An 11,963-nucleotide genomic window follows, 5' to 3' on the forward strand; every position below is an offset into this window, starting at 1 on the left:
CTACATGAAAATCCAGTTGTAAGAATCAAATATTAAAGGTGGTGTTCTCTCAGAATTATATAGAAAGTCTTCTGTTTGGAGAAAAGAAAATTTAGCAGCTTTAAGTGTTGAATCATCTTTAATACAGAAATTATTTATCACTTTTGTGGGGAAGATACACAAATCTTAAATCTAGAGCAAGCATTTATTTAATAAAGAGGCTCCAACTACCCAGAGGTGCGCAGTTCAAATCCACCAGATGCTCTGCTGAAGAAGGAGGAACAATCGCCTCCTGTACCAGTCAGATCCAATTTGACGTTACACACATAAAAAGAATACATACATACATACATACATACATACATACATACATACATACATACATACACACATAATTTTTTAAAGAAAGAGGCTCCAACTAATGTTAACTATACCTGACAGCTTGGAATAATGTTGATGGCACCTATCTGTCATAGAAAAATAAAGTCCTAAATTGTATGCTGAAGCTGCTGTGTAGTCTTGAGTCATAGCTGATCCTCTGGTGAATTTTTAGATACAGTAAATCACCGGGGAGGAGATTGCCCTTCTTTCTCCCGTGAAGCAGCTGGTGGATTCTGTGTACTTTGCAACATGGCAACAGACTTCCTTACCACTAAGCCACTAGAGCTCCCAAAGACTACGGCTACTAGCTTCTTTATGACTAAAATAGGACAACTGCTATGGAAGGCAGTTTGACGTTTCCTCAAAAACTGAATGTAGAAATCCCATATGACTCAGCTCTTCCACTGCTAGGAATATATCCAAGGAAGTCAGAACTGAGAGATGAATGGACATTTGTACACCTATATTCATAGCAGCATTATTATGCACAATGGCAAGAAAATGGATACCCAAATGTTCATTAACGAATGGATTTAAATGTTGTATATTCATACAATGGAATATTCTGCAGCACTATGGAGAAATGATTTTGTAAAATCCAAATGACATAGGTGAGTCTAGTGAGAATTTTCCTGAGTGATATATCTCAGTTGCATAAGGACAAATACTGCATAAGGCCACTGTTGTGAAAATAAGAGGATAATTGAATAAGATATCTGTAAGTTCAGAAAGGAAAGGAAAGAGCCAGGAAAATATGATGGGGAAAGTCACTGGGATTGCAGAGGTTAGTGGTGGAGAGGAGTGAAATAATGGAAGTCTCAATGAAGGCTTGAAAACATGGGTGATAAAAGGCATAGAGTAAAGGTCATTATATAAAATATATATGAATAATTTTATAAAACACAGAGTACGGGAAAATGGTGGCCATAGTTTTTAGTGTTGATTAATTTTATAAAACATAATGAATCAGAATGACTATATGAAACACAGTGTGAATGCAGGAGAGTGTCAAACAATGTAATACAAACTTTGTAAGCAAAGCAATACAAAAGAAAAACTTTTAAAAACAAACAAACAAACAAACAAACCATAAAGTTACATGTTCAAAACACAGTGCATATGAATGATTATATGCAGATACATAAAAAATAATTGGGCTCATAAAAAGTAAAAGGATGTTCAGAGGATTTTTTTTAAAAAAAAAGGACTCCCAACTGAAATACCAGCATCTTTTCATTGATCTAGAAACATTTCATTATTTAAAAAACAAATTAATGCCTATTTTCATCCTGAAAAGCTTTGATTTATATTAGTAACAATTGTTGTAATACTGTCGTTTCCTACTGGTTGCTCATTGCTAGTTCTTTCACTATGGGATTAATAGCCTTTCCCCCCTCTCCTCAGTGTATTAAATTGTTAATCTCAGCACTGTAAGTGACAAATTAATCTGTTGATATCCACATTAATAAATATTATGCTTGCATTACTTTATACAAAATCAAGATGTTTCTCTGAACAAAAGTATTTGCTACCAGGTAAATGCATCCTAAAAGTCTGTTAAGTGTTAGGGGCATAATACTTGTCAAGGATTGAAATAGCCCTTATCAGCTGGTCTAGCTTGAATGAGTTCCCGGGACATAATCCAGGACTGTTTAAACATTTAAATATGTATATTTTATTAATAAAATTACAGCCTTTGAATCTATATTGATATGCATAAGTAATAGGGAGGAAAGTATTTTCTTACAGTAGAATGAAAACTAATACCTATATTTCTTATATATTATTATATGTGTGTATAAACACACACACACACACACACACACACACATGAAAGATGGGTGATCTCTTTCCCTGCAGTTTTCTGCTTCTGAAAACCTGAGTCTTTTTTTTACTTTATAGCACATAATAATGATGAAGTTAAAAATTTCATCCTTTGATGTCAAAATAGTTGGAGAAGAAAAGGAATTTTAGTGTTTCAAAGTTTGTACAGTTCCAGACCATGGTTAGTAACCTTTTACCAATGTTAAATTTAAATTCCTTGTCTGTGATAATCATACTATGATTATATAAAATATATATTTGTTCTGGGAAAAATTAACTATTTAGTGTTAAAAAATTATGATGTCTTCCACCTACTTTTAAATGATTCAGAAAGAAAATGATATACAGGTAGTCTTCAGATCACAAATATTGGATTTGTGGACATTGTGTACTTGCCATTTGTTGTTATCTGCTGTCTAGTCGAGTGTGACTTATAGCAACCCTATGAACAACAGATTGAACCCATCAGCCCCAACGTATTTAAACTCATTGCCACAGACACTGTGTTAATCCACCGTGTTGAGGGTCTTTCTGTCCTTTGCTGACTTGCCACCTTTCCCAGCATGATATCGCTTTCCAAGGAATAGTTTCTCCTAAGAACATATCCAATATATGAGAGATGACACTTCACCCTTCTTGTCTCCAACTAGCACTCTGGCTGCACGTTCTCCAAGATAGAGATTTGTTCTTTTGGTGGTCCATGGGATATTCAATACTCTTCTCCAATACCCCAACTCAAATCAGTTCTTCTTTGGGTGTCCTTATTCATTGTCTAGCTTTCAAGATGTGTAGCAGGATTGGAAAGGCTTTGGTTTCAATTAGGTATACCTTGGTCTTGCTTTAAACTGACATCATTGCTCCTCAGGACTTTGGAAAGATTCCTGACAGTAGACTCTCTAAATGCTGATCTCCTGCCTTCTAGTACCAAGGTTGTTGATGGTAAATCCAAGCAAGATGATGGGGTTTTTTGGGCAAATTTTATTTTTACTCATATTTTAATGAAAGTTTGCTGAAAACTTGGATTCTCATTCATTCATTCATTCATTCATTCATTCATTGTTGTACATTTTCTTCCCTCCCTCCCCTGCCCAGTTCACTTTTCTCTTTTTTAAAAAAAATTCAACATTTTTTCCATGTATCAAGATGTTATCTGTTGATATTGGTGAGGATTTTTGTTTTCTTGATGTTGAAATGTAATCTCTATTGAAAATTGTAGTCACTGATCTTCTGCAACAAATGTTTCAAGTCCTCACATTCAATAAGAAAGGTTTACAAACACTCTTCTAATCCTGGTGCAACATTCTTCTTCATAAAGTTCAGCTTCTCTGATGATTTGTTCACCATACATATTGGATAGTTATGAAGAAAGAATACAGCCCTTGACATACACCTTTCTTCATTTTAAACCATGCATTGTTCCTTTACTCTGTCCGGACTGCAAATTCTTGGCTTAGGTATGGGTTTCATATAAGCATAATTAAGATTCTGGAATTTCCATTGTTCTTGATACTGGCCAGAGTTTGTTATGATCCATACAATCAAATGCCTTTGCACACTCAACATGCTCTTTATTTTTGATGTTATGTGCCATCAAGGGACCTGCATAACTGTGTGAATCTGAAGCTTGAGCCTCACCCCACCCATCTTGCCACCAGAATTCACTTGGGGCCTGTGTACTCCATACGATTGTAACAAAATGCTTATGAATTTAGTATTTTTTCCCCTTAATCAAGCCTTCTGCTACTAAAACCACATGACATCAACAAAAATTCAAACTGAAAAAGAATTCTGTCATGAATTATCTGAAACCACCCTTACAAACGGATTAAAGAATGGTGGTGGTTAGAGATAGAAAGATAAAGCAAATGGAGCAAAATTGAATAAGCGGGTCCTAGTAGGTGGTGCAGGAGGTAATTTTTGTAAAGTATCTGAAAGTTTAAAACAAGCTTGGAAGGGGTGGCATCTACTCCCGTAATAGCTTGCCTCCGAAAACCCTGTGAACCTGGGGAGAGCATGAGAGACACCCAAGCGTTGAGGACTCTCCTTCATAGGGTCACTATGAGTTGCCTGTGACCTAACAACAACAACAAAACCTGAAAGTTTAAAATTATGTGAAAATAACAGTTAACCAAAACTTGCCCTATTGTGTGAATATTCGAGAAGTAAATGCAGTATCTTCAAGATGCACCTTAATTTTTATATAGAGAAATGATAAAGGGAATTTAGTACTACCCTCTAGGTAAATAGCAATTTTGAATTCTAGGCTAAGGGAAACTTATATTTAAGGCTTGTATTATTAGAAGCAAAATGTAGCAGTTTAGTCTGGCTTCCTAAGGCTTCTACCACTGACCTAGATTCCGGTGTCAGCATAACGCAGGAGACAATTTATCAGCCCCTCCATCAGTGCTTCTCAACTAAGACAGTCTCACTTGACAATGCGTTTTACACATTTGGCTGTCACCACTGGAAAGTGAGTGCCACTGACATCTAGGAGGTGGCAGCCAGAGATTTTACGAAATATTGTGACACACAGGATAGCTGTCCATAACAAAGACATATCTGACCCAAACTGTGAATTGTGCCAAAGTTGAAAGTCCCTAAGACTGAAAAAAAACTTACTGGTGGAGCACATCTCACGGAACTCTCTGTAGCGCTTCATACCTCAGAGTTTCATATCATCAGCACCCTTGACAGGCTGGACAGGATAATGCCGACTTGTGCATTGTAGGATGTTTAGTAGCTTCATTGACCGCTGCCCACTAGTTGCCTCCTACACTCAGCTTCTAATACTACCCGTTGTGACAGCCAAAAAGGTCTCCAAATCAGATATGGGAAGCCCATGTTCCTTTGTCTCCTATATATTTATGTTGTTGTTGTTTTATACTGATATATTTATAATAAATCTGCTTTGTCCTTTGAAAAAGAGTCTCCAAATACTGTCAGAGATCTCACAGTAGGGATAAAATTGCCACCAGCTGAGTACCACTGCCTTAACTATTTGTTCTTATTCTACTATTACACTAAACTTGATGGGAAAATCTTGATGGTCATTTGTCCAATCCATTTATTTAGAATTAGTTTAGCTGTGCTAGAGCTAAGTTCCCTAAGATTTTCTTAGTGCGTTAAAGCAGATCTACAAGCCTTTCTTCCATGTTGTTGCTGTTAGGTGCTGTCAATTTGACTACAGTCATAGCAGCCCTATGAACAGTTGATCTGAACCTGGCTCTGTCCTATGTCATCCTCATTATCCCGGGCCCCGTTGTTATAGTCCCTGTGTCAGTCCAGTTCATTAAGAGCCTTCCTCTGTTTCGCTGACCCTCCACCATAATATCCTTTTCCAGAGACCAGCTTCTTCTAACAACATGCCCCAAATATGTAGGATTAAACTTGATCATCCTTGCCTCCGAGGAGAACATCGGCTGCACTTTCTCCAAAAGATATTTATCATGTTGACAGTTAATGTGATATTCAATTCTCTTCATCTAGACCACAACTCAAACGCATTAATTTTTCTGTCATTCTTAGTCATTGTCCACCTTTCAGATGCACAATAAATAATTAAAAAGACCTTGATTTGAATCAGATGCACCTCAGACTTTATACTGACTTCATTGCTTCTTAATGCCTTAGAAAGATCATTGACCATAAATTTCGCAATGCAATATGTCTTGATTTCTTGACTATTGGGGCCAAGGGTGTTGATTGTGTATATGCAAGCAAGATAAAATTATTGACAATTTCAGTCTTTTTCTGTGTATATCATGATGCAATGATAATCTTAGTCTTCTTGATTTGAAATGTAATCCATATTGAAGGCTGTTGTGTCATCTGTATAATAGCAGATTGTTAATGATTCTTCCTCAGATGTTGATACCACACTCTTCTTTTAAACGTTGAACTTACTGAATAATTTGCTCAACTAAAAGAAGGAATTGTTGTTGTTGTTATGTGCCGTCGCGTCGCTTGCGACTCATAGTGACCCTGTGTACAACAGCCCTAAACTCCGCTCTGTCCTGTGCCAATCACACTGTCTCTGACACTCCCATCCCAATTATCCCAGTCACTGAATCAATCCACCTCATAGAGGGCCTTCCTCTCCTGCGCTGTCCCTCCACCCTCCCAAGCATGATGTCCCTCTCTAAGGACTGGTCTCTCCTCACATGTCCAAAGTATGTTAGATGGAGCCTCAGAATCCTTGCCTCCAAGGAGCCACCCGGTTTAACCCTTTCCAGTATGAATCTGTTTGTTTTCCTAGCAGTCCATGGTATTCTCAATATTCTCCAGCACCACAGCTCAAAGGCATCAATTCTCCTTCTGTCCTCCTTGGTCATTGTCCAACTCTCTGACGCATAACAAGTGATTGTGAAGACCATGGCCTGTATGAGACGCACCTTAGTCTCCAGAGAGACACCATTGCTCTTCAGTACTTTGGAGAGGCCCCTAACAGAGACTTTCCCATGGCAATGCACCTTTTAATTTCCTGGCTGCTGGTGCCAAGACTGTTGGCTGTGGAGCCAGGCAAACTAAAGCTGTGTGCATTCTCAATCTCTTCATCATCCATCCTGATGCTGCCAATTGGTCCAGTGGTGAGAATCTTTGTCTTCTTGACATTGAGCCTCAATCCATATTGTAGGCTGCAGTCCTTGACCCTCCGCAGCAGGCACTTCAGGTCCTCTTCAGTTTCAGCAAGCAGGGTTGTGTCACCCGCATAACACAGATTGTTGATAAATCGTCCACCAATCTTGACCCCACATTTCTCCTCATAGAGCCTAGCCTCCCGGATAATCTGTTCTGCATATAGGTTGAAAAGGTATGGAGATAGGATGCATCCCTGGTGTACGCCCTTCCCAATTTTGAACCATGCAGTGTTCCCTTGCTCTTTTCTGACAACTGCCTCCTGGTCCAAGTATAAGTTTTACATTAGAACGATCAAGTGTTCTGGGATTCCCATTCTTCTCAGAGTAAGCCCTAGTTTGTTATGATCTACACAGTCAAATGCCTTTGCATAGTCAATGAAACACAGATAGACATTCCTCTGGTATTCCCTGCTTTCAGCCAAGATCCATCTAACATCAGCTACAATATCTCTAGTACCACAACCCCTTCTAAACCCAGCCTGGATTTCTGGCAGTTCTCTGTTGATGTGCTGTGCCAGTCGTTTTTGGATAATCTTCAGAAAATCTTGCTTGCATGTGAAATCAGTGAGATTGTTCTGTAGTTTCCACATTCTGTTGGGTCACCTTTCTTTGGGATAGGAACAAATATAGATCTCTTCCAGTCAGTTGGCCAAGTGGTCGTTCTCCAGATTTCTTGGCACAACTTGGTGAGCATGTCCAGGGCCAAGAAAAGCCTATGTACACACAAGTTCTACAGGATGCATCACCTTTGCTCAGGAAACATTACAACTAAACTTCAGAGACATTGATCCCAACATAAGGAACTACCATCAGCTGATTTGTTTGGAATCACAGAAGCCATGGAAGCTTCATATATAAGTTATTAGATGGAGGGCTGGTTAAAGGGTGATAGATGTGAAGGGAGGGGGTAGAAGTGGATGGGTATCCTGGTGGATGGTGGAGCAGGGAAATAAGTGGGTAAAGACGTGTGTGAGAAATGCAGGGACAACACTGACACTAAAGTTAACTCCGCAATAAGGGATATACCTTTAACTTGCTGGTCTGTCTGATACTTCTCTAAATCTGAACATTCACATTGAGACAGACTAGGAAGAAGGATTGGCCATCCACTTCTGAAATAGCAGGCCTCTGAAAACCCTATGTACAACAGAACACATTTAGATAACAGAAAAGGCAAAGGAGGTTGAGTTTTCAAGTATGGAAATAGAAAGGAAGAGGAAAGAAGGAATAGGCTTTTTTAAGATGAAAATGTATTGGTTTATGTATAGGTAGGTTTTTGCATGAGCACAAGTAAAATGTTCTTGGATTCCCATTCTTACCAATGTCACAAATAAGTTGCTTTTTTCATAGTACCGCTAAGTGGGTTTGAACTGTCTATCACCTTTTCCATAAGCAGCCAAGTCTAAAGCCTTTACATTTCCCAGGGACCTTAAACCAGTTCCTGGTTCAAAATCACTAGTGACTATACGGGAGAAAGATGGTCAGTCTCCTCTAATGGGATGCGCAGCCTTGGAAACTGATTGGAAAAGTCAGCTGAGATTCTGTTCCATCTTGATGGCAGTGAGTTAAAGTTGCTGGGGATGGTTTGTTTTTGTTTTCAGTTGAGCATCTTTTCATGATTAGTGACCAATGGAATATCCTGTTTGGTAAAATGTCTCTTTCTTTCTTCTGTCATTTTATGTTTGGTCTGTTTGTGCTTTTGGGTGTTAAGTTGTCCAAGTTTAACTTATATTTTTATTTTTAGATCCTTATTGACTGTCTGGTTTCCAAAGATACTCTCCCAATCATTAGCTTGTCTTTTCACTCTTTTAGGTAAAATATTTTGATAAACACAAGTTTTCATTTTTTGTAAAGCCTAATTTATTTCTTTTGTCTTTTAATGTCAGTTCATTTGCAATGGCAAATTACAAAGTAGACCTCATATCCATGCCCCTAGAATTGTAAGAATCTTAGGGTTTTAGTTTTCACATTTTTATCCTTAATCCAGTTTGAATTTATTTTTGTGTATGGCCTAAGGAATGCTTCTTTTTCTTTATGTGAAAATTCCATTTTGTCAGTGGCATTTATTGTAGAGATTCTTCTTTCTCTCAGTGAATAGATTTGACTATTCCGGTAAAAAATCAGTGGTAATAGATAACTTAGTTTATTGCTGGTCTATCAATTATATGCTATATATACTTAGTCTATGCTAAGAAATTTTTTTAAAGGTTTTTTTGTGTGTGTACTGTCAAATCGGATCTGACTGGTACAGGAGGAGATTGCCCCTCCTTCTCCAGCAGAGCATCTGGTGGATTTGAACTGTGTACCTCTGGGATAGCAGTGCAGCCACCAGAGCCTCCTGCTAAGAATTTTTTAAATAATGACTTTGATCATATATATTCCAAATCTATTTAGGTGATCATTGTTTTTAACTTGCTAGTATAATAAATTGTATTAATAATTTCATAATGTTAATAGCCTGTTAAAACATATGTGATGTATTGAATAAAAGCTATTTGATTATGACTAAGAAGGGAAGCTGTTTCATTCCATTTTGCTAATGTTTTATTAGAGGGTTTGTATTGATGGTTATAGGCAAGAAAAACCTCTACTTTTTCTCCTTTTACCATCCTCATTAAATTTTAGAATCAGTTTATATACAATGGCCTCATATAATCAGTTTGCAACTTCCCCCCTCCCCAGTTTTCTCATAAGGTGAGAATTGTCTGTTCTTTTAACAGTTTGGTAAAATTTGCGTATAAAGATTTCCCCTGTTGGTAAAGTTTTGACTACTTATTCGGTATCTCTATGAAGCACAGGCAACTTGATTGACACTGAATTAGTTACTTTTCCCAGTATCTTTTATATTGACCTAGAAATGTCTCCATGTTTCAAATATGTATATGTATACACACATACACATCAAGATGTTTTATCATATTCTTTGTATGAAAACATAAGATCTAATTTTATATCCTTGATCTATATATGCATCCTGGGCTACATGCCCTTGTGCTTGTTGTTGTTTATGTGCCATCAAGTCACCTATGACTCACAGTAAGTGACCTTGTATACATAGCTCTGAACTCTGCCCTATCTGAGCCAGTCTCACTGTTAGCGATACACCTACTCATATTACCCTAGTCACTGTTTCAATCCATATCATCTGGGGCCTTTCTCTTCTCTACTGTCCCTCAACCCTTTTCTAAGCATGATGTCATTCTCCAAGGACTTGTCCTTCTTGGTCACATGCCCTAACTATATGAGACAGAGCTTTAGAATCCTTGCCATCAAGTAGCAGTTTGGTTTCATGCTTAAAGGCATCGATTCTTCTGTCATCCTTAATCATTGTTCAGCTCTCTGATACATAGCAAGTGATTGTAAAGCTCATGGCCTGGATCAGGCACACCTTAGTCTTCATTCTGACACCATTAGTCTTTAGCAGTTTGGTGCCGTCTCAGACAACAGATTTCCCCAATGCAATTTATCTTTCCATTTCCTGACTACTGATACCAAGAGTGTTGATTGTGGATTCAAGCATGCTGAAATTGTTAACAACCTCAGTCTCTTCTCCATCCATCATGGTGCTGCCAGTTGGCTCAGTGAGGAGCATCTTTGTCTTCTGGCTGTTGAGTTTCAATTCATATTATAGACTACAGTCCTTGATCTTTGCCAGCAAATGCTTCAGGTCCTCCTCAGTTTCAGCAAGCAAAGTTTTGTCGTTTGCATAATACAGGTTGTTGATGAGTCTTCCTCTAATTCTAAAGCCACATTCTTCCTCATATAAAGTCCAGCTTCTCACATGATCTGTTCTGCATACAGATTGAAAAGATTTGGAGACAGGACACATCCCTGATACATTTTTATCCTGATTTTGAATCATGCAGTGTTTTCTTGCTCTGTTCTGAGAACTGTTTTCTGGTCCAAGTAGAGGTTTTGCATGAGCACAATCAACTGTTCTGGGATTGATTCCCTTTTGGTTCAGTTTAGGTTTTATTGTTTTTACTATTTAAAATGGAGACTCCAGTAGCACCTCAATTACAGAATGGAAAGAAAGATTAAGAGCCTTTAGAACAGCACCTGGTAGGCATAAATAATAATAATAATAATAATAATAATAATAATAATAATAATAATATTCATATTACCAATACTGTTTTCTTAAATTTTTTAAAACCATATACAATTTATTTTTTCATTTAAAATATTGTTTGTGTCTTTCCCCTATTTTCTGAGTGCTCTTTAAACCAATGTTCCATTTTATTTTGCTATTTTTTTTAAATTGTTGTGTACCATTGAATCAGATCTGACTGGCACAGGAGAAGATTGCACCTCTTTCTCCAGAGCATCTGGTAAATTTGAACCATGCGCCTGCAGGATTGCAGCACAGCTTCTTGCCACTAGGCCACCAGAGCTCCCTTTGTTCAATTTTATTAATCCTCTTATATACTTATATTTCTTTAAGTTCTTCATTCAGTTCCTCGTAGGTGTTGAAGATACATTTGTTGAGTAGGATGGCAGAAGTCCCTTTGCAATTAATTGAAATTGACAGTAACATGATGAGATCAATAAATTTAAATTTGCTACAAAGTGATAAGTGCAGTGGAGGGGGGAGTAGAAGGGATTAGTTAGGGGATGGAGAATTGTGATTTTGAGTAAGGTGCTGGTACTAAGCTTCCCTGAGACTGAGTTTTAGGGAAAATGATAGTCTCACCAGTATTTAAGGATGATAAAAGAGTAGTTGGTCTGAGTGTTGGACTGGTAGGAGAGCATTCCAGACCTGGGGAACAGCCACACCAAAGATTCCTAGCAAGAGTTTTTGATGAACAGTAAGGTAGAGAGTGAACAAGGCAGAGAGTAATAATCATTAAGAAGAGTAAGATTAAAGAAGAGAATAGTAAGAGTTATTCTATTTTCAGGTGCTAGTAGCACCCCCCCCCGACTTTGGCTATCATTAGCACCCCCCCAGACTTTAGCTGTCATTTTTTCAGAGACATTATTCTTAAAATCTCAGTACAGGACCTGTGTAGTTTCCAGGTCTAATCATGCCAGTTTTTGCCCATGTATTTGTTTGTTTGTTTTGTTCTGTTTTTAAATTTTATTTTATTTATTTTTTTTTCTTTCTATAATTATATTTTATTAATTTTCATAAACATTTACAGA

At 37.6% G+C, this 11,963-nt stretch overlaps 1 protein-coding gene across 1 annotated transcript in view; it reads left to right on the top strand.

The window, feature by feature from the left end:
- IGSF11 (immunoglobulin superfamily, member 11) overlaps nucleotides 1-11,963 on the top strand; it is a 54,981-nt gene that overhangs the window by 4,237 nt on the left and 38,781 nt on the right. The gene's annotated exons all lie outside the window — the stretch shown is intronic.

Source organism: Elephantulus edwardii, unplaced genomic scaffold (genome assembly GCF_000299155.1).
Source record: "Elephantulus edwardii isolate Elephantulus edwardi_28Jun2011 unplaced genomic scaffold, EleEdw1.0 scaffold00032, whole genome shotgun sequence".
Lineage (NCBI taxonomy): Eukaryota > Metazoa > Chordata > Mammalia > Macroscelidea > Macroscelididae > Elephantulus > Elephantulus edwardii.